The sequence below is a fragment of the Pimephales promelas genome, chromosome 13 (genome assembly GCF_988280905.1).
Source record: "Pimephales promelas chromosome 13, fPimPro1.hap1.1, whole genome shotgun sequence".
Lineage (NCBI taxonomy): Eukaryota > Metazoa > Chordata > Actinopteri > Cypriniformes > Leuciscidae > Pimephales > Pimephales promelas.
This window is the reverse complement of record NC_142781.1, coordinates 28,953,143-28,981,137: the sequence shown is the minus strand read 5'-3', so window position 1 is coordinate 28,981,137 and position 27,995 is coordinate 28,953,143. Positions and strand designations below refer to the sequence as shown.

Below are 27,995 nucleotides of genomic sequence, written 5' to 3'. Positions count from 1 at the left end.
TAAAAAATGGTAAATTGGTAAATGTAAAGATGTTTTGTTGCAGTGCAAAAACAGCAAATCATTAAAAAGAACATTTAAAATGAATTGCTAGCCTGAAAAAAAAATGAACACATGGCCTTTAATTGTCTCACTATTGCTGTTAATATGTTGTTGTATAATGCCTACAAGGTACCAAGGCATTTCTTTGAAACAACCGGAACAGTATGTTGGCTCTGCAATAAAACTTTGATTCCAGTAACAGCAAATACATCCAGACTCTGAGCTGTAAAATGCAGTGGGCATAATAAAATTGATTCAATGATTAATTATTGAGCTATTTGCAATTTTACAAGAGAACACCAGGTTCTTTTATTGGGCCCTTGCTTATTTCATGTAAGGCCAAAAAAACACATTTGCACTCTGAACAATACATAATTTCATATGAATTGTGTGTATTGATGGGAATTCGTAAATGTGCTATTCTTAGACTTCCATTAAAAGTATTTTGACAACAACCAACAACATCAGAACCAACATTATCAGAATAAAAACAAAAAGGAAATATGATTGGTATAATGCACCCTTAAACGTTCCTCAACGTTTAAAAGAAAAAACATTGTCATAGAGAAATGTAAATATATATATTAAAAATAATACCACACCATAATTCACAACCAATCATATTCTAGATTCAAATGTCAAAAATGTATGGAATTCCAAAGCTGACAAAATAATAAATAAATGTATAAATACATATGAAGAAATGTACAAAAAAAAAAGAAATACATAAATAAATATACCAAGATTTTTTGCATATTTATTTATGTTTTTCTTTCTTTTCTTTTCTTTTTTTTACATTTCTTCTATGTATTTATTTATTTATTATTCTGTCAAATTTATACAAATCCACTGTTGCCATGGGTTTAAACTGGGTCTAAAAAAGAAATATTAACATTGGTTGGCAATTATTTTTTTTCAATCCATTCCCTTTCCTCTATGCTCCAGTCCAGTTTTTGTTGATTTTACATTTAACACAAGCTCAAAAATCTTTAAAGTTCATTACAAAAAGCAAACTACTTCCCTCTAGTCAGACAGAGTAACAATAGACCCACTTCTAAAATGCCCCAGAATGTGAAAAAGGATAAAAAGGGGGCAAATGATAAGATAGGAACACTTTCATTATATTTAAGCGCTGTCCTAAAAAGAGCAACATTCCATGTCAGCTATAAAACAATTTTGGGATTTATCACCCGTGAGCCCTTTCATTCCAACTCTCACTTGACGTACGTGGTGTCATGAGGTTCAGTCAAAGATGAAATCATGTTGGAAACTTGTGTTCCCAGGATGAATTTTCCATTTCATACTGAATTTGTGTTGTTATTATTATTATTCAATTATATGCTGTATAAAATGTGAACCACCTGCCACAGAGCCTTCTGGGGGAGAAGGGAAACGTCTGTTTTCAGAGAGCGGTATGATGCCCGTTCCCTCCTCCAGCTCCCAACTAAACCCAGACCGCCTTTTTCAGTACTGCCCTGTTAATCATTTGGAATCCATATTAATAAATGCCTTATGTTTGCTAGGGCCTACACAAAGGCATTAAGTGCTCTTTTTGTGTGGCCTGATACAATTCCAATGATAGCCTCAATAAAAAAAGATAAACTTTCCTTTTCCCAAGAGTCGACAGCATCACTCAGCGGGAGGCACTTTGCTGCCGTTTCTTGCTGCATTTAAGTGGAATTTCCTCATCTTAAACTCTCATTACTGAATAAGATAGACCACCTAAGCATTCAGACATATATTAGACAACAACAAAAGTGGGTCTTTGCTGAATATTGCTCTGGAAGCAATTTGCTGAACTCACACGACTAATGATATTATGCGTCATCATTGTTCATCATCTCAGTAGGCTAAAAAAAACTATTTTAAAAGCAGAGGCGTCATATAGGTGATGCTTTTGACATTGCGTCTACATCCGATGCACGTCACCCTTTAGCGTCAATATGAAACGCAGATATATATGGGCCAGAAGGCGCCTCCTAGTGGTCTAACCTTAACACTACCCAGACCTAAACCTACCCATAACCAAAGCATGTTATATTGGCGCTACAGGGTGCCATGTGCGTCGGATTTATATGCAATGTCAAAAGCGTCACCTATATGACGCCCTAGGATGAGAATGCGTTGTTATACCGCACTTACATTATGTTATATAGATTATGAATCAAAGCCGCAATAGCTAATCATGGAGGTTTAGCTCATTGGATGAAACAAAAGTGGAAACAATTCAGATGTGTTTGACTACAAAAGCTCTTTCCAAAAAAAAAAAAAAAAAAAACACCTCATCTATTCCATTAAAAAAACAACCACTTTACAATCTTTTCTGGGCTGGGAATCGTACTGGTACATCTCATATCTGATTTATAAAAAAGCAACACCTTTAAAAGCAGCAATTGCAAGAACAAGTCACTTTTGTGAATTATGAAGTTGCAATTAGGAGAAAATAGTCACAATTGTGAGAAACAAAGTTGCAATTGGGAGATTTAAAATGGCTATAAAATAAAAAAAAATACTTTTACTCTTGAGGTGGAAATGAACTTGGAATTCTCAACTGAACAAAATTGAAAGAGTTTAAAGTAGAGTCAGTCAGTAAGACTTTCTTTTTTGAAAGAAAGAATTTAAGACTTTTATTCAAAAGTGACAGTAAATACAAAAAAAAAAAGCTTTTTATTTATCCAAGAATCCTGGAAAAAAGTTTCCACAAAAATATTAAGCAGCACAACTATCAACTTTGATAATAATCAGAAATGTCCCATGAGCAGAAATTCTTCACGGGAAACTAAAATTCAGCTTTGCCATCAAAAGAATACCTGACATTTTATTCAATTCACAATATTACAATTTTTTCTGTAAATGTATCATATAAATTCAGCCTTGGAGAACATAAGAGACTTCCTATAAACGTTTTAATCTTCCCGACCCCCTAACTTTTGAATGTTAGTGTACATATACCTATTCATATCATGTAATCATCTTTATCCCTATGGCAAGACATTCCACCCACCACTGCCAAAGTAAGCTAAGGTGTTATTGCCAACTATTGGGAAATTCAGAGACCCTTGGCCTGACTTCACAGGGATTGTTGTTGTCAGATTTTGACCAAAGTAACTGAATATCTTGCTTCACGAATGTGCAAGACAAGAACAAATAACTTCAAAAAGCTCCTTAAAGACATCTTCTGTTGTCAGACCAAGGGTGTGAAGCTGTTCCTGTACCCTTTACTCCTTCAAGTTCACTACGTTCTGTTGTTAAAGATCGTTTTACATGACAAAACATAATAAACACAGTGAAGCCCAGCAATCTGATCTTATCAGATCTGAACAAAGCAAAAAGAAGACACCAAAGAGGTCACTGTCTTTAAACTGACGTAAAACAGCCAAACAATAACTTAATGTCTACATGATTCAGTATTAATAGAGGAGTAGTAATCAGTTTAGCGACGTTTACTTTGAATTAAAGTTTGATATTGTTTTGGTTTAGACTTATGGCTCTTTCAGACTGCACGATTTTCAAAGTAGTCAGGTCGCTGCTCTTTTCACACTGCATGACTATCTTGGCCAGCATTCAGTCGCTGCTGTGTTCACACTGGACGATGGATCGGCGACAGAAGGTTTCACACTGCATGACTTTAGAAAAATCGCCGACAGACTCTGTCTAGCACGCTGCACGCAAACTACATTTCACAACAAACACGCGTGAGATATGAAAAGGAAACAACGCGCGACACCACACGTGCAAGACCGGAGTTCTCACGTGAGACTTTTTTTTTTCGACCCGGTTGTGGTACAGCTGGTGAAACAGACACGAGTGCTCCTGCCAAATTTCTACTAATTTTTCTTCCATTTATTGTGTCCAAATAGACCGAGAAGAAGCTTTTTTTGTTGAAACAATGCCATATCATGTTAATATGTGATCTATAACTCCTCCCCGAACTCCCTGCTGCTCTGTATCTTGCTCTCTCACTGGCTGCCGGTGATCGCCGATGTAGTTTTCAGTCAAAACACTTTTCACACAGCAGGATTTTGAATCGCCGACAGGTCCAGATATTTAGCATGCCAAATATCTCACGGGCGTCGGCGACTCGTCGGTGATTCTCTCAGTTCGCGTCTTTGTTCATTCACACTGCGTGATTGTCACTCGCGTGAACGAGCGCCGATTTGCCTGTGATTTCGGGCATTTGTCGGCGATTTCTCAAAACCTGTCGGCGAGCCAAAATCGTGGCTAAAATCATGCAGTCTGAACTCGGCATTATGTTTATCGTGCGCATTCTATCCTAATCAAGATTATTTTATGAAGTAACCAACTGTCTTCTTCAAGTAACATCATTATTTGATTTGTGTCCTGCGTGCTGCAGAGGTTTACACTTGATTACAGAACGAATACACACGTGTCTGATATTATCATCATTTAGTTCTTTTAGACATTTGTATATGCCTCAAAGCACAATAAAGTCCAATTAGACATGCATCACCCACATTACTTTAACTATTGGTTGGATGCAATGCCCTGGGAGATGTTTAACACTATGTGGTTTTGCCTCAGTTCTCAATAATCTCAATTCATCAGGTAAGATATTTCCCACATGACTCATGATGATCCACATTAGGTTCAGCAGATGAAGCTGAGGTGATGATGATGAGGGGGGTGTTAAATACATTTAGTTTGAGAAAAGGCCAGTTATCAGGCTCTATTTACACCAGGGATTAACATTTGTCTCATGGGCCGTTTACACAGTTTTCAACTAAAAACGTAACACTTGTTATGTGTTTTGGCCATTCATTTACACAACAGTGGCTATTTGGGGGAATACGGTGCACTTTTTTTAATTATACGTTTATCATCTCCATGTATACTACAAAAAAGCGCTAATTTGTAAAAACGGTGATGTCATGTGCATTGGTATTACGTGTTCAGTCTATTAGTGTTTCTTTACAAGTGACATCGCCAACTACTGGCCTGACAGCAGAATACAGCGTTTTTAGTCCCATTTGCCAATCCATGTGAATGGGGATCATTTTGCGAAAGATGCAAAGAAAAAAAAATATCAGTTTTAGTGCATCGTTGTCATGTAAATGTACCCTCAGGTGAAATATTTTCCCCTGGTACAAAATAAAAAAAGCAAATACAACACGGTTCAAAAGTTTACAGGTTGGTATTTTGAATAAAGTCTAATCACCAAGCCATTTATATGATCAAAAACACAGCAAAAACAGTAATATAGTGAAATATTGTTACGACTTATGTTTTCAATTTCAATATATTTTAAAATGTAATTTGTGTTATTAAAGCTGACTCCAGTATTCAGTCACCAATCCTTCAGAAATCATTCTAATAAGCTTGTTTGATGTTTAAGAAACATTTCTGATGATTATGCTGCAAACAGTTGTTTTGCTTAAAACTTTTTTTTTTATGAAACTGTGACATTTTTAATGGATGAATAGAAAGTTTAAAAGAACGGCATTATAAAAACAGCATATGTCACTTTTGATATAGTATACAGTATAGTTGATTCATTATATTACAGTTTGGACTGATTCTTATGAGACACATGCTACAGTATACTTTTAATATGATTTTGGACATCTGCCACGTTTTTGATTGCTTGCTTGTCAATTTTATCATTCTTATGCCACCAAAGAGAATTATGGGAAATGTAGTTGTGTAATGCAAGTCAGCATAAGCCAGCTATTTTTCATGTATTTATCAAAAAATGCATTCAAACTGTGCCATCACAAACTTAATGTGATCAATGCCTCTCAGGTTTTGTAATTAAATCTCAAATCAACACAACCCCAAATCAGAAAGTCAGGACATGGTGTAGGATAGCTAACCTATGCTAGCATCATAAAGCTTGAGCATGCTAACAATAAACACCATATGGCACTGTGCAAAACACCTGTGCTTGCCTAGGATAGAAGGAGAATCCTGTGAATGCTCCTTTTGTTTCAATGACACTTTGATCCATTTGTGACAACCTTGATTAAAGAGAGGGGTCAAAACATACTCGCATGCCTGCTCCTCACAGAGTTTGGATCCCCTTTTCTGCTTCTTTATCCATGGTCCACGGAGGCTTTAGTCCTCACAACACATAATGACGGTTTTCTAGCAACAGGCCAAAACAGTGTTATAAAGCTGGGCAGACCAGAGGTACGCTCTTGCATGTTGAGAGAGTCTCCAGTGGAGGGCTGGAGAACAGTTAGCGCATTTCTGTGTGTGTGAAGGCCTGAGCTTAGCAACAGCTTTGTCCTCTGCAAAAAAATCTACCAGTAAGAAACTTTTTCATGAATTAAACATGTGGAACACAAGGTTATAGAAATGTCCAAACATTATTTACTGAAGCTGTGTTATGTAACCTGAGACAAAAAGGCACTCTAATGAAGTTGAAATCATGCCAGGGGCTCGCGAAAACAATGACAGAAACTAAAGACCCAGTCAGATCTGTTTACCAATGTGATATCACATTGGATGGATAAACAGCACATCTAGATACTAATATATTAGGATACATGCTGGTCAAAAGTTTGGAATAATATTTTTTTTTTATTAACCAACATATAATTATAATAATAATTAGCTCTCAAAGCACTTTTACATAAGGGGGGAAATCTCCTTAACCACCACCAATGTGCAGCATCCACCTTGATGATGCGACGGCAGCCATATTGTGAGGGGAACGCCCACAACAGTGATGAGGACAATTAGTGTATACAGTATATATGCGGATGATTAGCAGGCCATGATGGACAGAGGCCAATGGGCAAATTTGGCCAGGATGCCGGGTTACTCCCCTACTCGTTTCAAAAGATATCCTGAGATTTTTGTGTGACCACATAGTCAGGACCTCGGTTCAACGTCTCATCCGAAGGGCGGTGCTCTTTGACAGTACAGGGGCATCAGGTCCCACACAGACCACAGGGTGAGTCCCCCCTGCTGGCCTCACTAACACCTCTTCCAGCAGCAACCTGGTTTTCCCAGGAGGTCTCCCATCCAGTTGACCAGGCTCAACCCTGCTTAGCTTCAGTGGGCAACCAGTCTTGGGCTACAAACAGATGATTTCTGAAGGATCATGTGACTCTGAAGACTGTAGTAATGGCTGCTTTGTTATCACAGGAATACATTACATTTTATTGTAATATTTCACAATATTTTGATCGAATAATTGTAGCCTTGGTTGGACCCTTTCAGCTTCAGAACTGCCTTTTAGTTCACTTTTGAAAAAACTTTTGCTGATAATTTACTCACCCCCATGTCATCCAAGATGTCCATGTCTTTCTTTCCTCAGTCGAAAAGAAATTTAGGTTTTTGATGAAAACATTCCAGGATTTTTCTCCATTTAATGGACTTCAATGGGAACCGGATGGTTCAAGTATCAAAAGACGGTTTATAACTGTTTCAGATGCAGCTTCAAATGTCTTTAAACGACACCAGACGATGAATAAGGGTCTTATCATGCGAAACGATCGGTTATTTCAAAACTTATTTCAAAAATGTAACTTTTATAAGGACAAATGCTAGCCTTGCTATATTCTCTGAGGCGCGTTTGTAACGTCACGTAATACGTAATTACGTTCAAAAGGTCACGGGCGACGTAGCCGGAAGTACAGAATCAAAATCGGCCGACATCGTTGTTTTTCCTTTTAATTCCTTTTTTTGTAAACGGTGTTTGAGTTAGTTTGCACGTTCAACCTATGCGTTCAACTTGTAAACACTGACTCTGTACTTTCGGCTACGTCGCCCGTGACCTTTTGAACGTAATTACGTAATATGTGACGTTGCAAACGCGCCTCACAGAATATAGCAAGGTGGTTAAGACTTGAGACTTGCTTGGACTTGACCATGTGTGACTTGTCCCCACCTCTGTCAAAAACCTAAATTTCTTTTCGACTGAGGAAAGAAAGACATGGACATCTTTGATGACATGGGGGTGAGTAAATTATCAGCAAAAGTTTTTTTCAAAAGTGAACTAATCCTTTAATTCTTCATGACATAGATTCGACAAGGTGCTGGTGCTCCATATTGACATGATAGCATCACGCAGCATCCCAAAGGTGCTCTACTGGAGTGAGATCTGGTGACTGTGGAAGCCATTTGAGTATAGTGAACTGCTCAAGAAACCAGTTTGAGGTGATTTGAGCTTTGTGACATGTTATGTTATCTCATTGGAATTAGCCATCAGGGATGGACATGGTCTGCAACATTAGGCTGTGGCATTTAAAAGATGCTCAATTGGTACTTATGTTACTGGGGCCCAAAGGGTGCCAAGAAAACATACCTCAGACCATTACACCATCAGCAGCCTGAACCATTGATACAAGGCAGGATGGATCCATTTTTATTTTTTCCAACAAATTCTGACCCAACCGTCTGAATGTCAAAGCTGACATTGAGACATGTCAGCAATGTTTTTCCAATCTTCTATTATCCAATTTTGGTGAGCCTGTGCAAGTTGTAGCCTCTGTTCTCAGCTGACAAAGGTGCATCAAGATTCACTTCTGCTTCAAGATTGGATGTGTTGTGCGTTCAGAGATTATCTTCTGCAGACTTTGGTTGTAACGAGTGGTTATTTGAGTTACTGTTACCTTTCTATCACCTTGAACCATTCTGACCATTCTCCTCTGACCTCTTGCATCAACAAGGGATTTTTTACAGACAGAAAAGTCCCTCACTGGATATTTTCTCTTTTTCTAAGCATTCTCTGTCAACTCTAGAGATGGTTGTTCATGAAAATCCGGGTACATCAGCAGTTATTCAGACAAGCCCATCTGTCATCAACAACCATGCCACATTCAAAGTCACTCAAATCACTTTTCTTCCCCAATCTGATGCGCAGTTTGAACTTGACCATGTCTACATGCATTGAGTTGCTTAGCTGATTAGATATTTGCATTAAAGAGGGGTTGTACATGTGTAATAAAGTGGTAGCTGAGAGTATGAGAGAATACACGGAGTGCAATTGCAGTTCTCATCAGTCAGTGCAACATTACTTATGTGGAAGTCAGTAAACATACTACTATCTACTTTATATAACCATACAACTACTGTACAGGAAAAAAATGCTATTCTCATTGTTGTTGAGGCATGCAAACCTACCCTCTTTTTTCTTCATATGGTCCTTCATTTTTAAAAGTGGCAGCTTTGATGTTTATCACACAGGGTTATTTTGCTCTTATTGAATTTGTGAGGAATCCCAGCATGGTTCTCAACAGGAAATGAAAAAACAGGTACCCATAGGCTCAATTTTTGAAGAACATGGAAACCTGGAATACATAGAAAGAACATTACAATAGATCATACATTGATGAGTTTTCCTGTCATGGTTAAACAGAATAATACTGTTGCTTTGTCAAGCAACATAATTGACTTGAGTGTTCAGGAAATCATTTATGAATAAAAGAGGATTCAGTGGGCCTCCTAGCGAAAATGCCTTTTTTATTACAAATATAATAAAAATAGACTTGTACAAATATAATAAAATAGTGCGAGTTACTCGGTATAACATCTTGTATGTAAAAACCTCTTGTAAAAGCAATATCATTCTTGCAATTGTGCCCTTGTACTGAATAAAATATGCGTTCCAGACAACATAAAACTCGCAATTCTTTCACCTACTACTTAAAAATAACCACTGGAAAAGAGCTAGAGGTCAGACATTAGAAAGGGCGGATCGATCTTAAGTGAGAAGTAGGGTTGGGTATCGAGAATCGAGTATCGATTGGAACCGGGACTATCTTTTCGTTTTTCCCGGAATCGTTCAAAAGTTAAAATTTCAATTCCTAGTTTCGATATTCACAGTCCGCCGAGTGGAAGAAGAAACAGCTGAACAACACCAACGAAGAAGCGTCTACCGGAAGTGTTGGCATAACCGCGCGAGTCGAACATGAGTACCTTACGTCGGCGGTCCAAAGTGTGGCTTCATTTTTCTAAAAATTAACGAAATCTCGGCAAAATGCAAAATTTGTGACAAGTATTTGTGACAGAAGGAGTATTTCCTTCAGAAAGATCGTTGGTTAGCAAAGTTAGCTAAACTTTTTTGACCCTGCCTCTTAAAAGAATCGAAATCGAGAATCGTTAGGAACCGGAATCGAAACAAGGAATCGGAATCAGAATCGTTCAAATTTAAACGATACCCAACCCTAGTGAGAAGACTTTGAAAAGTATTTGTTAAATGATAAAATATAAAACGTTACACTTTATTTTAAGGTGACATAGTAACATTGTCTTTCCTCAAATAAGTACTGAGTAAAATTAATTAACTACATGTACTATAGAGTTATGGTTAGGCTTTGGTTTAGCTTGGGTTAGCTACTTAATTATGCCTAATTACCTGTTATTACTAAAGCAAGTACATGTAATAACATGTAACTACATCACCATAACAAAATGTGTTAAAATTAATAAAAAAGATGTCAAAAATATCTAAGAAAGAAAAATATGCAATCAGAAAAGCACTACAAAAAAAACAAAAGAGAAGAGTTTCAAATAATTACAATGGTAAATCATTAAGTGATTCCTTATTTGTTCACTTTTCAGTGGCGTGTTGTACTCATTTTGTGTTCCTGGTTTCGAAATAATTTCAATTTCTGCAGTATTTGGTCTTGTTTTGCCGTATTTTTTTTCTTTTCACAAAGATCTTATGAAGGGCAGATGGGTAGAACATGTGTTTGTGTCCTCTTATGTGATATAAAAGCGATGTGCCGAAGTCCACAATAAAGCACTGGGGCAGTTTGTCCCAACACATGGTAACCTGTCACAATAAAACTGATAAAAGAAGGACCTCTGCTGGAAGCTCCTCATTTTTGTCCGCATCTTTAAAACAAGGAAACAGGGAGTTGCTTCAGGACATTCTTGACTTGGACATCACAAACTACAAGAGGACACCAAATAACGTGACAAATGGAAAACACGTGACAATGTCCACTGTGATGTTTGTGAGATCTCACATTTTGCTTTGTACCAGATCTCACTTAACTGTTCTCATATGAGATCAAAAAGTTAGCCCTACACAACAAATCAGGAAATCTGTGACTTTCCAGTAACAGCTTATTTTAATTTCAGAGCAGATGATATTTACCATATTGATGTTTATCATACGAATATTAACACAAACTGTGTTTTAAGTCTCATTTGTCCCTCTGGCTATCACAGGGTGATGTTTTAAGACCTTCAAACACTACAGAGGAGCCAGATGTCTCTGAGTGACAATCTCCTAAAAGCGCTGTTTTTATTTTTCATTTATTTGTAGTCTTGTAGAGCTGTTTTGTATCGGTTCTGTGCACAAGAAATATCGCTTTTGTCAGCAGTTTGGTTAATTCAAGCGATGTGAGAGAGTGGTAAAAACGTGGACCTTTAGAGACGAATATGGTCAACGCTGTGACTGTATTTAAGCAAAACTACCTTGATTATAATCTCATAGGATCTAAATTGCATAAGGAGACAATTCACTGTCTAAAATTACACCTTTGTCAAAAGGTACAACAGTGAGAAAGGCCAGAATCTTATGCCATTGTCCAAACCATCACTTTACAGTGTAGACATGTCAGTGAATGCAATGAAAACTTGGAATTTAGTGTGGTCCCACACAACCATGTGTGGGGTTTCTCCGCCATTCAAAATTGCAAGTTAAATATGTTTTGTCCTCTAAGGATGCAGCCAGTGCATAATTAACATTCCCTAGCTGTTTACAGTTGATTATTTAACTCAGTGGTTTTCCCTGGGAGCTGGTGATTATGCTGCTGCTCGACTACTAATAAAGAAACCCCTTTGAAAGTCAAGGCTCATATCAGGGAGATTTGGCGAAGAGGAACCAGTTATTAAAACGGAGAGACCAAAAGATCACCACCATCCACATTCATGTTATGAAGCAAAGCTAAACTAATAATCGTTGGAGAAGACAACACAACATAAAAAAGACATGACAGACAGATACAGGTAGACAGACAGACGGATACAGACAGACAGACAGATATACAGAAGAACGATCGATAGAACGTTAGAAAGAACAACAGACAGACTGACTGACAGATAGATAGATAGATAGATAGATAGATAGATGGATAGATAGAACGTTAGAAAGAACAACAGACAGACAGACAGATTCTGACAGACAGACAGATGACAGACAGACAGACAGACAGACAGACAGACAGACAGACAGACAGACAGATAGATAGATAGATAGATAGATAGATAGATAGATAGATAGATAGATAGATAGATAGATAGATAGATAGATAGATAGATAGATAGAAAGAAAGAACAACAGACAGACAGGCAGAGTCTGACAGACAGACAGACGGAACGTTAGACAGACAGACAGACAGACAGACAGACAGACAGATAGACAGATAGACAGATAGATAGATAGATAGATAGATAGATAGACAGACAGACAGACAGACAGACAGACAGACAGACAGACAGACAGACAGACAGACAGATAGATAGATAGATAGATAGATAGATAGATAGATAGATAGATAGATAGATAGATAATAATTCATTACATTTATCTAGATAGATAGATAGAACAACAGACAGGCAGACAGACAGGCAGAGTCTGACAGACAGACAGACAGACAGACAGACAGACAGACAGACAGACAGACAGATAGACAGATAGACAGATAGATAGATAGATAGATAGATAGATAGATAGATAGATAGATAGATAGATAGATAGATAGATAGATAGATAGATAGATAGATAGATAGAACAACAGACAGGCAGACAGACAGGCAGAGTCTGACAGACAGACAGACAGACAGACAGACAGATAGACAGATAGACAGATAGATAGATAGATAGATAGATAGATAGATAGATAGATAGATAGATAGATAGATAGATAGATAGATAGATAGATAGACAGATAGACAGACAGACAGACAGACATGCAGACAGACAGACAGACAGACAGATAGACAGACAGATAGATAGATAGATAGATAGATAGATAGATAGATAGATAGATAGATAGATAGATAGATAGATAGATAGATAGATAGATAGATAGATAGATAGATAGATAGATAGATAGATAGATAGATAGATAGATAGATAGAAAGAAAGAACAACAGACAGACAGACAGGCAGAGTCTGACAGACAGACAGACGGAACGTTAGAAAGACAGACAGACAGACAGACAGACAGACAGACAGACAGACAGACAGACAGACAGACAGACAGACAGACAGACAGACAGACAGACAGACAGATAGATAGATAGATAGATAGATAGATAGATAGATAGATAGATAGATAGATAGATAGATAGATAGATAGATAGATAGATAGATAGATAGATAGATAGACAGACAGACAGACAGACAGACAGACAGACAGACAGACAGACAGACAGACAGACAGACAGACAGATAGATAGATAGATAGATAGATAGATAGATAGATAGATAATTCATTACATTTATCTAGATAGATAGATAGAACAACAGACAGGCAGACAGACAGGCAGAGTCTGACAGACAGACAGACAGACAGACAGACAGACAGACAGACAGACAGACAGACAGACAGACAGACAGACAGACAGACAGATAGATAGATAGATAGATAGATAGATAGATAGATAGATAGATAGATAGATAGATAGATAGATAGATAGATAGATAGATAGATAGACAGACAGACAGACAGACAGACAGACAGACAGACAGACAGACAGATAGATAGGTGCTCACAAATAGAGGTTGGCTAGTACTACTGAGTTTGAGGATAATTTCTCACATTGGAGAACAAATCGAACGCACCAATAGATAGACAGACAGACTGACTGACAGGCAGACAAAGCCTCCTAACACTATCTGTCCTCACATAAACACGATTTACAGTTTGGTTGAAGTGCCTATATGTCAAAACATTATCACATCCAGCTACAGAAATCTGGAGTTGGACAGCTTGTAGTCTCATGTTTGCTCTCCCCAGTCTTGCCACATGAACGCTTGCCAGTGTTTACAATTCGATAAGTGCACACAAGTTAAAGGCTTGTGTGCATATCGGCTGGTTTGGTATAAAACAAGCAAACCACACACAAAACTAAACAGGCACATAGTGCTACTTTTTGCCAGGAACATGCAATTACTTGTAGTTTTAAGATCCAAATACTTCCTTTTTTTACACGTTTTCTTTTCCTCTTTGAGAATCCCATTCGGAGGAATAACCACATGTTCCACTGGAAGTGTCTTAAATGTGGTGACGGGAACACAGTGGATGAACTATTAAAATTCCACTGGGATCATATGGTTGATATACACGAAAGCCATAAGGATCAGTGTCAATTTTCTTTAAGAGATACATGTTGTGTGGACTTCTGAACCCTGAGTGTTGAACACTTTAGGCAACTTATATTACAACAAAGAGCAATTCATGGCCATTTCAACATTTTTTTTTATTATTATTGAATTTCTTGTATTTAAAATGTAAGAAATTAATACTTTGATTGAGCAGGGTATACAAAAATATATACAAAAATATCTTGATTTAAATCAAATGCTTATTTTTTATTGCTTATTTTTTTTTATTTCTGTGTTCTGTAAAGCACTTTGGTCTGTCTGAGCGGCTGTTTAAATGTGCTATATAAATAAATGAACTTGAACTTGAACTCAAATGCTGTCATTTTCAACTTTCTATTTATCAAAGTCAAAAGTTTCCACAAAATTATTAAGCAGCATAAATTGACATTGACACTGAAATTGACACTGCAGATTTAAGGAGAAAATACTCAGCAATGGTGTTGACTTGTGAATTTGCACGTGGTTTGTCTTAAAGCATTAAAAGACATATAAACAACATTAAAAACATGATTTTCACCACAGGGGGACTTTAAACACCTCTGAGGCCACTGTGCTCAAGAGATCAACAAACAGATGCTGCAAAAATCTTGTAAATAGAAACCTTTGACAATCTCTAGCACAAACACAAATATGCATGGGAGCGTTTGCCAAATCTATTTCACCAAAATACTATTATTACAGTTTCAAACGAGGATGCACTTGCTTTTATTTTACATCCTTCAGCAACAAAAGCAACAAGCCAAATAGATGATTTTCACCAAGTGAAATTGAAATGAATAAGAAAGAGGGTGGTCTTATTATTATCAGAAGCCATAAACAAAAGAAAGGCAATAAGTGTTGGTTTTACTTGTTGCCAAAGCAGAGATGGGAAAAAGTGTCCCATTGTTGGAAAGTGACATAGGGACTATACAACTCCTAAAAAGAGCTCAAAGTAAACCTACACAACAACGGCTCTCACTTCCGATAGCTACAAAATATTTTGATTAGCCTTGACCCCTTTTAAGGATGTTTCAAGAACAAATCACAATTATTTGAAGTGCATCAATGACATTTCTAAGCGTCTACAAGTTGTTATTAACACAAGCTTGAGTTCAGATGGCATGGAATTAAAGCCATTTATGTGAAATCACACTTGCCATGGTTTATTTTTGCCATCTGGTAAACACTGCACTTTTGATATGACCAACAAAGTAAAAATGCAGTGGGACTGATGGAAGCTATTGTTCACATTGAGTTCATCGTGAAATATTTAATTTCCCCAATTTCTTCCTGTTTCAGATGCATTAATTTAATCCAGGAAAACAACTTCCAGTGTTCTTTAGTCTATTGTCTGATGCAAGAATGAATGTTATCTTAAAGCTAGTAAAATACAATCCAACATTTTGTTTTTGAGTGAAAACCTTAACCATTCCATTTATGCATGAGAAACATGCATTAAAATAAGCTCATGTTAAAACAGTGTAATAAAAATGGTTGGAAAATTTATATGCAGTTCTTAAATTTAGGCCTAAATATTTTTTTTCAGTGTACTAAAATATCTGATCGGATGCTGAGATTGACCATCATTGTCAAGTATTCCAGCCAAATCAAATTCATATACTGTAGACCCCCAAACACCATGTAAAAATTATTGTTGACACTTCACATGTCAGTCAGGCCGCAGGCGATAGCTTCCAGTCTAAGTGGCCAGCTATTGTCCAGACAAGCAAATGAACAAACATCTGCTGAGTGCGACTAGTTCTTAGATTTATCACAGTAAGTCATTGATTCAACATCTGTATATAAAGCGATCAAACATATCATACTGTTTCTAATTTAGCACTGGTCACCTCACACTAATAAAAATAATAATGTGAGACAGTAAAGGAGGAGAATGAATGGGACTAGTTCAGTACACAATTGTGGCAGTAAACACTCAATACCACATGCTTTGAAATACTTGACACCCTGTGATTTGTACAAGTGGTTGGCTCCAAAGCACATATCTTTGAATTTGGGACCAATTTCCTTTTCGGTTAAAAGAGCATTTTTGACAACAACAGGCTTTTCTGACAAAAACCATATCATTGTCAAGATATTTTCTTTTATGTTTTTCCAAAAGGACAAAAACAAGTCATCAAGACAGGGTGAATCATGGCTATTGACTCATAACCTCCACTTCAGAGTGATGTGAACTAGAGGTTAAGAGTGTGTTGAATGCTTAAATATCTCCACAAGAGAGGAACATGGGAAAGAACGTTGAGAGATTAGAGCACCCACTGCGTTTACTGCTTAAACCCAAGTGCACTGGGGATCGAGGTCACGTTTCCAAGAGGATAAGCTGATGACACAGGGAATAGCTACAGTATGTGGATAAGAACACCTGTGAGTTTACAGAGGACATGCTGATATGCTGCTACAAACATATTAACAAGATTGCCAATTGTTCCTTTGCAATGAGGCAGATGTGGTAATTACTAGCATTAGTAAGTTACTTTTATTACACACCTCTCCATAATACCTGATTCTGATTGGTTAAATGCATCATTCTTGTATTTCTCAGTCAGATATTTTTGTATAATGATATATAATTGTTAAGGTTTATACACTGTAAAAAAATATTGATGGTTTAACTTAAAAAAGTAAGTAACCTGGGTTGCCTTAAAATTTTAAGTTCATTGAACTGGAAAAAGTGAGTTAATACAATGAAGGAGATTAATTTAACCATCAGAAACTCAAAATTATATGTTATCTCAAATAAATAAATTATTTAAGTTGATTTGACAAAAGAAAAAATGTTGTGATTACTACAATGTAAAAAAAATATTGTTGGTTTAACTTAAAAAAGTAAGTAACCTGGGTTGCCTTAAAATTTTAAGTTGATTGAACTGGAAAAAGTGAGTTAATACAATGAAGTAGATTAATTTAACCATCAGAAACTCAAAATAATAAGTTATCTCAACTAAATAAATTCTTATAAAGTTGAGTTGACAAAAGAAAATATGTTGTGATAACAAATCTTGAAAATATTTTTACAGTGTAAGATAGCTGTATACTGTCTTGTGCACTCGTGTATAGCTTTTGTACTTAGATAAATACAACATTTCAGCGAAAATCAGTTTTTCATGCCCATCCTCTTTTTTGATTGTAAAGAAATAGGCAACTTATAGGAATAGTTTCTGTTTTCATTGACTTCACCCTCATGCTGTTCCAAATATGACTTACTTGAAATAGCAAAGGAGACGTTTACTGTAGCAGAATGTTGACACCACTCTTTTCCATGGCATGAAGGTGATGGGTCATCATGGGGTTTCAAGCTGCAAAAAAAGACAAAAAGCAGATAAAAGTAGTCCACAAACTATATTTCCTATACAAATCTTTTGAAGGCTTGTAACAGTTTGAAAGATGAAAATAAAATATAAGTCATATTTTACTGATAACCTCATGTAAAAAGAGACTGACAGATTCTTTCTGTTGTATTCTAAGGGTAATACATTTTTAATTTAGGCAATAAGAAGGATGTACTGAATTAAAAAGTTGTCTTTAGGCCTCTAAACTTCAGTAAACTATTTCAAACAAAGTGTTTCAGCAGTTATTTATCGCATTAGAAGAAAAACAAATGAGCTCAAGGTTAGATTATGAAAAGGCCTCTGTCAGTGTATCTGTAATCCCACAAAAATGCCAAACAGAACGTCTTCAGCTGTATCCGTCTGTCACACTTTTTCAGAGATAATAGCAGGTGGCAACAAACCAGATAATGAATGAACAAAAGAACATTGTTACCGACATATCCAAAGCCAATATTTTTGCATGCTCACCTGCTCATAACCAACACAACTTAACAACTGTGAGAAATAAAGCTGAACTGACAATGCCAACATCATTTGAAACATCATCAGCATCTTTAAAAAAAAAAATGCATTTGTTAATGGCTTTTGTCTAATTTGTGTCCGATTGTGCAACATTGAAACACTTCTGATTACTTACATTCATTCAAAAGTTCTATTGTCCTCTGCAGGCAGCAAGAAATTCGTACTGAACAAAAGCATGACTCAGATGCATCTCCATCTGATTTGTAATCACACCAAGCTTTAGGATAGAATACAGTATACATTTGTGTAAAAAATGTAACTTTATTAAAGAATACTATGATAAAATGTCACTAAACATGCCTGTAATATCTGGAAATCATTTTAAAGATGATTCTAAAAAACAATCTTCTCAATGATTTGAGAAGTAAGCGATTTGAAATCTGCCAATATTGCTTAGCCTTATGGGCAGTTAGTTCTGTGGTTGTTTTGAAGCAATCACCTGAGCTATAAATGCCATGAGAAGACCAGCTGGTTTCATATCATGAAAACACTGGCTTGGTAATTGCACCATAAACATGCAAATCCCCATTCCCTTCACTAGTGACAAACCTGAGCCCTATAAAAAAAAATCTACTATAAAATAATGAAACAACTTGTGATATTGCTTGCAACAAACAAAAATCGTCAGAATGCACAGTAACTTTTGAATAGCCGTTTTGCTGCCAAATGATACAGCATCTACAACACAGTATCTACCAGGGCCACGCACTTGCCTGACGGCAAGATATACACTACCATTCAAAAGTCAGTAAGATTTTTTTTTTTAAAAGAAAGAAAGAAATGTATACTGTATTCCACAATGATCGATGAAATTGAAAAGATATTTACAAAGTTAAAAGATTTCTATTTAAAGCAAATACTGATCTTTTGAACTTTCCGTTGAAAAAAAAAAGATCATGGTTTTCACAAAAATATTAAGCAGCACAACTTGGGGAGCATCCTTGTGGAGTATAAAATAATACTTTCAAAAGTAAATAGGATTACAAAACATAAAACAACAAAACATATAGGATTATATTTAGCAGCATCTGACCAATATTGATATGGGTTGCACCAACTGACAAAAACATAAAACCAAAGAAAAGTATATTATTCACTTGAATATAGATACTGTGTCTGAATGGGTTAACAAACCCAAAGGTCTGGTGGTAAAAACTGGCAGGTTTTATACCTTCATGTTCAGCAGTGGCTGTATTTCTTCTGAACCTAGAGGACACCCAAGTTGATGCCTCTAAAATGGTCACACTCCGTATCATATGCCAAAACAAGTCGTGGACCACGGGGGATAGAGTTGGATGTCAAATCGCCTGTATTAAAAACAGCTTTGCTTAGAAAGTAAATCCAGACAGTGGGTGGAGGACCAGACTTGCCCAGATCAAGTGGCTGGAGCTTAACAACTCATTCCTGAATGAAAAGCATAAAACCTTCAAAAGCTTGAAAAACGTGTGTAGTTCTTTATACTGGATATGATAAGGGATGGTTAAGATGATAGCGACACGACACATGTACAGCACACATGTGCACAACAATGTATCAGAGAGTTGAAATCATATATCTATCTAGTATCCAAAAATGCAATGTGCAGATCAAACAGGCAGCTGTTTAGTTTATTTACATTTTAGGCCACAGATTGTTGAATTCCATTCTCAGTGGAACTGTTGTTAGTTCATTTTAGCCACAATATCATGCAATGCAACTGGAAGATTAACAACAGCCAAGCAATTCATCTTTGGTGTCGAAGTCAATTAAAATTGAGGCAATATGGATATGATCATTAGAACAGACTTATTAATGTTCTCGCACTACTTTCAGACACTTGCGATATAGTCGATAATAATATATAATAAAATAATATTGTAAGTCAAACTGTAAGACTATCCTTACTTCTATTTTACGGTAAGATTTTTGACTGGTTAGTATGGCTCATTTAGCCCCTTCTGGTAGATGCTGTAATTACAAACTCTGCCGAGGAAAAAACATATTTTTTCCAATTATCATTTAATTGTAATTGCACATTTTAAAAAAATATTTATTATTACTTGATATTATATTTTTTTAATATTTGCTTTTATCATGCCTCACACTGAAAAAAAACTCATTTTTTTTACTCATTTTTGCATTGTGGTCAGTGGATCTGCTGTGGTCCTATTGAGTAGACTCGCTTCCTCGGTCAAAAGTGAGGGGTCAAGGGTCTGTCCATATAAATGTATGTATGTCTAAAAGTGGATTTAAACACAGCCAAGGTCTTGCATGCTAGAAACTTCCAGGCAGGTGTGTTGAGGCAAGCTTGAAGCTAAACTCTACAGGAGTGTGGTCAACCCCGACAAAAACATTCGTAAATGAAGACATTAACCTAAGAAGCAATATGACTTATATGGTTGTTGGGTTGTTGTTTTTTTTATTTGTTTGTTTTTATTGTTTTTTTTTTTGTGGAAAATTGTTTAACATTTTTGTGAGTTTTTGCTTTAAACTGTTTTTATTTTTCTTACCCCATTGGCAGATATTTGTTCTTGTTTTAAACAATCATCTTGTTTTTACAAACAAGACTTAATATCTTAAAGGAGAACTCTGGTCAATTTTAACATTGAGCTCATTTTTTGTACATTTGGAGAACTGTCAGTACAGACAACAGTCGCACCTTGTTGACTTAAATGGGGCAAATTCTAAACCTGCTTTTAGCCTCTTAACATCCTTGATTTGTCATTACAAGTGCACGGCCATGTGAGAGGTGTTATTAAGAGTGACCACGGACTGCAGTAGATGTGAAAGATATTAATAAAAATGATGTTAATTCAGCCAGCTCACATACCTGTATTTACTTCCTGTTTTCGGTCGAAGTCCACAGTAGCAAAGTCGTTTTAGGCAAGTCATGCCACTCGGCCGCCATCTTGGCAAAACCTCCGGGCAGCTATTTCGGACCTATTTAGACCTGGCTCTATCTAAATGAATGAGCAGAGAGTCAGAACTGCACTTTCACTGGTCACCGGGACATAAAACCTGCATGTATAGAAACAGCAGTTAAATATAATAAAAATCGCTGAAAAAGTTTGATGACTTTGCCCCAAAATAAGGTTTAAAACGCCGTTTTTGCCACAGGTTATACTTTTACTGCGCATGAGTAATGGTTCACGCGCTCTGTCGCGCGCGCAGCACAGTTTGAAATGTGCGCGCTCTTGCTCGCTCTAGATTCTGGGAGATTTGAACTACGGTCATCAGCGAGCCTCTATCAATCTGCGGGAGACACCCAGAACTTCTGAGAGACTTGGGATGTCTGATATTATATCAGTGATATATTTACACAACGCACACATACACTGCATATCAAATCTGCCGCCTTTTCAAACAGTAACAGTTTCCCGGCCTGACCGTTAAAGGAGACGATTGGCTGTCCAACGGGAGGGGCGGGGCATTTGCATACAACCGCCATTTTTGGTGTAGGGTTGAGGAAGTGCATATCTCTAGAGTCTAGACAGTTGTCGATTGTCCAGTTTACGCGCGCGATCATTGGTAACTAAGCAACAGTGGAGACTCACTCTCATGATAGTCACAGAACACCACACAACACCGAGATAGTCACAGAACACCACACAACACCGTCATTGGCTGACAGCTGACAGTCTCCACTAGTTACCAATGATCGCGCGTACTGACAGCACTCCAAATGTACAAAAAAAATGAGCTCATTGTTAAAATTGATTGGAGTTTATTATAGTAAGTATATGCTTTAAGACTATGCTTCTCAATTAAATGTAGCCTACTTGATTTAAGAAGATTTAGATATTTGTGCTGGAAAACAAGACAAGATTACTACATAAACTTTTTGCAGTGCAGGGATCAATGAGCTATCTTATCTTATTACATATCCAATACGTATTATTAAATGAATTTTCTGACAGATATGAGAACTTTGAACCCTCAGAAATCCCACACTCTCAGGCAGGTCATTTTAAATGGTAATTCCAATGTAGGCTAAAGTCATTCTCAGCACACACAGCTCGTCGAACCTCCTGGTTTGCGGTCTGCCAGGGATATTTTAGTGGTTACAACTTGTACACAGTTGGCTGTTCCTCTGTATTTACTGCCTCCGTGTTTATGGGGAAGTGCTGAATATGCATATGAGACTCAACAGGAGTCTTAAACCTGGCATCATCAAATACCTCCCTCTGAATCCACTCTTTGTACCAGGTCTTTCAATGAAGAGGGATTCACATTTCTTCACTATAACCCAAATGAGAAACACCTGGCAAGGTAAAGCCTCATAACTTGCTCTCTTGAGGGTATTTAGCACCCTCAAGTGTGTCCAACATTTAAGCCTATAGTGCGCTAACTTGCTGCCTGACTTTCTGCCTTCTAAGGCAGCATCCTAAACACTGCGAAACCTCTAAAATCTTTCATTTTTTTGGAAAGTCATAGAAATACAATTGTGAATTTGTTTTTGGGGCAAATGGAAACCCCAAAAATGATATTTGTTGTATTTATTTTTTATTTTTATATCACTAGAAAAGTTTACCCAACTGTGATGACTTACGTTTCCAAACCCCAGAAATGAGAAGAGGATCCATTTGAAATACTCTACATAGATAGCTTGTTGCAATGCATTATGGGATTGCCTTCTTCAAAGACATATGTAATGCTGCTATAGAATTTGCATGAAACAAGGTATTTCAAAATGCAACAAAATTAAGTCACCAACATTTTGGAATTGCTTTCATGTCAGGAGTAAATGCATGATTGATTTGTTTATCTGAACGACTTAAATACCTATAGCAATATCTTCTGCTCACACTGGAATTCCACCTGGGTCATGTGAAACTGCAGAATACGGCCAATCACATCCCCACAGCCTAATGACACAGCACTAAGTGTTTTTTGAGCAATAAAGCAGAAAAAAAAACGTTAATACTGAAGCATATAAATGTACATGCCAGGTGGTTCAGAGAGTTTGGCTGCATTATTTATCTCTTTACTTTTATGACACTTGGCATGCTACGATGCAAACCCCCGATGGAGTGAAAACAGAATACATGCTGACTAAATTGCTTCATTGCTTCATTATCATGGAGGTGAATCGGGAAAGACATTTTGAGAAAAGAAGTTATTTAAATGGAAACCAGGATTGTCAGGCGTACAAATTGTAAAAGCTTAGGGATTTCAAACAAAGGCCTGAAATGCTTCAGGTTATGTAATAGGCCTACAAAAGTGAAGAAACAAAGGCCAGATGTGAACGTCTCCCCCTCTTTGATAGTGACTAATGCGTTAATGAGGTGGCAGAAGAGCTGGGTGCATTGGAAAAAGGCTAACCTCATATTTGCAGACAAAATACCATGAATAAAGATAAACACATGATGATTTGAATAGACATTCAAAGTCAATATATTTTATTTTCATAATCAATTTTTACACCTTTAAGAAAGTGCATAGTTTTGTCATTAGTCTTAAGAATTGAAGTTATTCGGTTTTCATTTGCATTATTTCATTATTAATTCATTCAGCGTTTACATACTGTATAGTAGAGTGGTGTGTGATTTCATTTCATTTCATTTCATTTATTTGTTTATTTTACAGGGACAGTGCTCATTAATTAACAGTAAAATAACTGTAAATGAGCCAGAGTTAGCTCAACAGGCTAATTTTCATCTGTTGTCCCTGGCCAGTTATTATGACGGCAACCTAAAAACACAATATAAACAACGCATTCTCACCCCAAGGCGTCACCTTTGACCATGCTTCAATATTTGACGTTTTAGGCGCCCTTTAGCGTCACTTACATGACGCGATCCTACGGCGTCATCTAACTGACGCTAAAGGAAAGCGTCAGTTAGAGGACGCGGTTAGGTTTAGGTGTGGGGTGGGGGTAGGGTACACGCGATCCTAGGGCGTCATCTTACTGACGCTAAAGGGCGCCTAAAGCGTCAGATATTGAAGCATGTCCAAATGCTTCCCAAGGCGTCAGTTAAGTGACGCCTTGGGGGTGAGAATGGGCTGATATAAAGCAAGAAATGACTTTTACAGTCCACAAATAATAACAACATTAAAAAGTAATAAAAAGACAAATACGACACACAACACTAAGTAACGAATCAACATCAGCACACAATGTAGGCTAAAAAAATGAAAAATAACCAAGTTTGACACAATGAAATATGATAATGATGATGAAAATACTTGTCATTCAAACAAACCTCCCTTATTAGAAAACTAGAGAAAAACAATTTCTTCACCTAATTTAACCCTCGATTCTGAGCTCCGTGAGGTCATACTCCTTGATGCTGAGGCTAAATGTGAAAACATACCTTTTATTGCCCCTGGCTAGCATATCGTCTATAACCATTTCCAAGTCTCACCGGGCTGAAAGAAACTAAATGGTTTTTATGTTCTCTTTAAAAAGAACTTCCTCAAAGTAAAGAAAAAAGTTTTTCTCCCTGACATGCAACTGGTAAGGTGTGTTTTATTGTTCCAGTTTAAAACATTGGCTCTAAAACAGGAACTAGTTGTATGGTGAGATCATTTGATTTAAATTTGTGGGGTGGAATATGGAAATACTGCAATTAATATAGAGAGGCAAAACCATTCAGCTTCGCTTAATCAAAGATGTGTCGAACAGCAATAAAAACAGTCTCATTGGCATGCTCTGCGTGGCATAATCCAAACTTATCTATTCATTAGGTAAAAAATAAATCTGCTGAGCTCAGCACTAATATATTTTTCTCTGTTTCATTTCGGTTCTCTTAGACTTCAGGATTAATCAAATAATGAGAGGGAACAACAACTATAAAACAGAGGTCCAAGTTCTACATCCAATGGAAAATATCAATTCCTTCCAGGCTTTTTGGTCCAACTCTGTTGGAAAAAAAAAAAAGACAAAAGGAGAGGGCAAGGGCAAGGGAAAGTGAGTGTACTGCTCCACATCCATTACCTACCTGAACACATCAAGCCTGTCCAAGAAACCGGGTTCAATGATACGGTGCGTCAGTCCACCTCGGATGACTCCGACATCTGTTTTTTGCTTATGATTGTTTGTTTGTTTACATTATGAGCATGCCATGAACCTTACGTTCGAGGAATTCGGTATCATTTTGCAATTGTACATGGCATGTGTTTGCACACAACAAAAATATGTAACATAATATCCCCTTACCACTTTTTAAAATTTTAATCATGCTTTTTTTTTTATATGAAGAGTTCAGATGCAAAAGCCTCTAAATGCCATTTGAAATTTTCTTCTTTAATGATGATTTTTGTCAAGCTTGTATATTTAAGTTCAGTGATTTCACTTAAATGGCAATGATTATTACCTATGAATTGTTATTTAAGTGAAATTACTGAACTTAAATAGACAAGTTCGACAAAAATCATCATTAAAGAAGAAAATTTTTAAATGGCATTTAGAGGCTTTTGCATCTGAACTCTTCATATACTATATTATATATTACATGCTGTGTGTGTAATATAGCTGCTTGTGAATGTAAAAGGTCTACAAAGTTTTAAAGATCAAAGTGCCTGACAAATAAAGTTATTGTCTCCTAAAAGAAATAATCAATTCTGAACTACTGAAATGAGTGGTCAGCAATTCTAGTCTCAATTCCTGTTACATAACTACAAAACAATGTAACACGCTTGCATAATGCCAGCCAATGGTCTTCATTAGATATGTTTCCATCCAAAGTTGCGAATTTACCTTATGCTCAAAATTGGAATATCGCATAAAACATTCGCAAATAAAGCCAGTTGAAGTAACAAAATCGCCACTTCCTGATAAACCGGTGATTTATATCACAAAAAAATGGAAGTTGATTAGCCACTATATACTCTCACCTAAAGATCATAAGGAACACCATACTAATACTGTGTTTGACCCCCTTTCGTCTTCAGAACTGCCTTAATTCTACGTGGCATTGATTCAACAAGGTGCTGAAAGCATTCTTTAGAAATGTTGGCCCATATTGATAGGAAAACATCTTGCAGTTGAGGGAGATTTGTGGGATGCACATCCAGGGCACGAAGCTCCCGTTCCACCACATCCCAAAGATGCTCTATTGACATGGTGCATTATCCTGCTGGAAGTAGCCATCAGAGTATGGGTATATGGTGGCCATAAAGGGATGGACATGGTGAGAAACAATGCTCAGGTAGGCCGTGGCATTTAAACGATGCCCAATTGGCACTAAGGGGCCAAAAGTGTGCCAAGAAGACATCCCCCACACCATTACACCACCACCACCAGCCTACACAGTGGTAACAAGGCATGCTGGATCCATGGTAACTTGTTAAAAACAGTTTGGGGAGGAAATTACACCACACCATTTTGACGACAGATTTTGCTTAGGCATTTCAGAATGAACAAAAACAGTGAGATCGAGCCACTGTTTGGACCAGTTATGCAGTCCAATCGCAAAGTCACATGTCTTTTTAGAGTTCATTGAGGAATCTATTCGGTAAATCTGTTTCCATCTGAGTTTATGCGCATATTTTCTTATCGGATACATTCATCCGACTCAACTGAGGGCTTAAGTTTTTTGTGTCCATTTTTAAAATATATGCGCCGCTTGGCTTTTCCATCCAGCCCACGAACAACGTCTACTTTGACCTGCCCTAAAACCGTTGTAGATGCGGTCAGGAAGATGTTGTCGCTGTTTTCAACACTGTGAACCCACTTTGCATGCACTTCAAAAGGATGACATGAGGACTCGCACTGGAATTGATGCAATGAAACCAAAATTGTTCATATCACCGTGCACAAACCAGAGAAGAGTCATGGAAAGGAGGGGTTTTGAGAGACTGAATCTTAGAACGAACCATTTCCGACTCATTGAGACATGAGGTGATGTGCAATGTGTATTATGAGAAAATGAAAGTGTTTTTGACCCTGGATGCATGTAAACCTGTTGTAGGACCTCCAAAATAATAGCATAATAGGGGCACTTTATTTTGCTATAATATTTGCAGCCATCACAGATAGGTGATAACTTATTACAATACAATTATAAGTAAAATGTTGTCTTTCAAAACTTAGCTCTGTTTGAATATCCTGACATAGCAACAATAACTAAACCAAATGGAGCTTGCGGGTGGAATTACATTAGTCCCTAAAAAAGATAATAATTAGCATTTAAAATGTTTTGTAATTATTTTTGCTAATCTGTTTGGTGACATTGACATATAGCTTCAGCATTAACGTAAATCTCACCAAGCTACAGTAGAGCTGGTAAACAGTTATTATCTAGAATTAGTCATACTTCGTTATCAGATTATGTCCAAAATCCATTTATCCAAATATTTACCTTTCCTTTGTTATGATAATAACAATGTACTACGTAAAGTCTAATAAAACACTTCAGATAAGGCCATTATAACACAATCTGTTCATCAAGAAAGAAAGAAAGTAAGTAAGAGTTCGGGTGTTATATTGCAATTTTCTATAGGCCTACTATGCATTAGTGACTTTCCTATCACCAGTCTAACTATAATTTGCACTGATTCTTGTCATCTCCATAATCTCTCTTACCAAGAATCAAAGAATGTTGTAATTATGGCTATTAGGAAAGACTCTTTGATGTAATCGTTTGATGTGATATTACTGTCTGCTCTCATTAGTCAGGCTTGTCAAGTTCATTCTCTGTTACGTTCACCTTAATGTTCGTCTCATAGTGTTGTAAGTCCACTTACAGTTACTCTCTGTCTAACATCAGGTCTGGTTAATTAAATACAGCCTTTTATTTCTCTCAGACGGCAATTTGTTTTGCAGCTGGCTTAACAAATTAAATCAAGTGCTAAGCATTTACAAAGCACAATAT

At 36.8% G+C, this 27,995-nt stretch overlaps 1 long non-coding RNA gene across 1 annotated transcript in view; it reads right to left on the bottom strand.

Moving 5' to 3' along the window:
• The window catches only part of LOC120493424 (uncharacterized), a 50,518-nt gene that overhangs the window by 20,828 nt on the left and 1,695 nt on the right, over nt 1–27,995 (bottom strand). The window contains exons 3-4 of the long non-coding RNA XR_016146065.1: nt 17,555–17,646; nt 9,130–9,296 (exon numbers count right to left, since the gene is read on the bottom strand). This is a non-coding gene — a long non-coding RNA (uncharacterized LOC120493424). The remainder of the gene's footprint in view (nt 1–9,129; nt 9,297–17,554; nt 17,647–27,995) is intronic.